Below are 2,057 nucleotides of genomic sequence, written 5' to 3'. Positions count from 1 at the left end.
TTTTGCTCAGTTTGGTATAAAAGCGGTGGGCATTAATGGATTTGTGTTCTCATTTATGGTTCTCACCCTCACACTGATGCAATTACACTACAGGATGTAGGGAAAGACTCTTGCTCCATCTAGTGTTTAACGGCCGTCAGTAGCAGTCTACTCCTGCAAGGTGGCTTATTCCTTACTTAAGACAGTGTTATGTACTGTACGTCTCACAAGCAGTCACTATTTAGGCTAAAAAAATAATCAAAAGACATTCTTGTATATTCGATTTTTTATGATTATTTTTTGGACATTACAGGACTCTAATGACAGGACAGCTGAAGGAAAGGGGGAATGACATGCAGCAAAGGGCCACAGGTTGGAGTTGAACCCGTACCCGCTGCACCGAGGAGAAAACCTCTATACATGGGCGCCCACGCTACCAACTGAGCTATCCGGGCACCCATGTTCTTGTATATTCTTAAAGAAATACCAGATCACATAACACTGGTGCTAAATGTGCTCTGCAAAAGCAGCTGTTCAAGTATACCTTTTATTTTATGTAAATAAAAGTAAGTGAAAGTTTTAGCAAATACAACAGGTAATGAATAAAATAAACAGGTACACAATTTTCTAAAATATAATCAGGAACTTCCTTAAAAACCCCAAAAACCTGAAATGAAACCTTTGCAAGAAAAAGAAGAAGAAAAAAAATCTTCTACCAGCTGTTTTAAATCCTAGAGGAATGTAAATATTTGGCATAACTGTAGTCAAAAATAGCCTGACAGTTAATCATTCTCTTTGTTGCTTATTGGAGGTATTTCAATAGCTTGACCTAATATGAGACGTTATTGTAATTCTGATGATTCAGTTTGGAAAAATGAATGTGTATACTATGATAAAGATGATATTAATCATACGGAAGCTTGGTTTTAACACACAAAATATGTACATGTGTGTGTATGAAAAAGTTAAATCTTTCTAGATACAAATTACCCAAATACATACAATCTGGTGATTAAGTTTATTATTCTGTCCTTGAATATCAGTGGGTCAGTCCGTAGGGAGTTGAGTTGAGAACTGGTGGGCCTCTGGTTCAAGTTCCTGTCCAGAGTGTGGACTGGTAGCTGGAGAGATGCCAGTTCACCTCCTACCAAGGTGCTCTTGAGCAAGGCACCAAACCCCTCTCAAATGCTCAGGGCGCCTGTTCAGCAGTCGCAGCTCACTCACTCACTGTGAAGGACCTGGGCATATGTGTGTATTGTGAAATAACAACAGAGTGTAAATTGAAATGTCCCCATAGGGGATCAATAAAGAATATAAATTATTATTCTCTTTGAGACCATCCTTTGTCTCTTTTGATCATTTACAATTCTGGTTAACTCACTGCTCTGTCTGTCTTTGCTTCAAGGGAATAAAAGATCTTTGTTATAAATAATCAGTTTATCAAACCTTGTGATCGCCTAAAAATAATATTCATGATGTCAGACAATTTTTGAGTCTTTACTTGGCCAAGGAAAATGAAGCACGTGTTGTTCTCTGAGTTCAAAGTGTTTTCTTTCTCAAGGAGATATTTTACAACAAAGTTGGATGAGTTTGCCAAACAGACATGTCCTGGTTGGTTGTCACTTTGCTGGTTTTCAAGGTGACCCTGGCTGTTGTTAAGGGACTTTGTCTCCCAGCATGTTGTTTCTAAAGCCTGATCACTCCAGTATGACCGAGTCTGAGGCACAAGAGGGGCGGAGATAAGAGGTGGTGGAGGTCATGGTGGTGGGTTTAATTTCTAACTAGAATGAGCAACCATTTTAAAAGAGCACAACGGACACAAAAATCCAGCAGGAAGTTGGTCTCATGCATTTCCATAGAAAAGCCCCAAGTAACCTGACTGAACAGGCCCCTGTTTAAGCCTATCTCCAATTCCCTCTCCTTGTACCCTCCTCCCCTCACTCAATCACACTCCTATGGTTGGGTGGGTGTTGTCAGGCTGTCAGCCAATGATACGCCAGTGTTCACTCTTTGAAACACAGGCATGATTAATGTGTGTCAGTGCACTGAGGAAAACAGGCAGAGAGAGGTTAAGGATA

Source organism: Etheostoma spectabile, chromosome 21 (genome assembly GCF_008692095.1).
Source record: "Etheostoma spectabile isolate EspeVRDwgs_2016 chromosome 21, UIUC_Espe_1.0, whole genome shotgun sequence".
Classification (NCBI taxonomy): domain Eukaryota; kingdom Metazoa; phylum Chordata; class Actinopteri; order Perciformes; family Percidae; genus Etheostoma; species Etheostoma spectabile.
The sequence above is the reverse complement of the archived record's forward strand: the minus strand, read 5'-3'. Positions refer to the sequence as shown.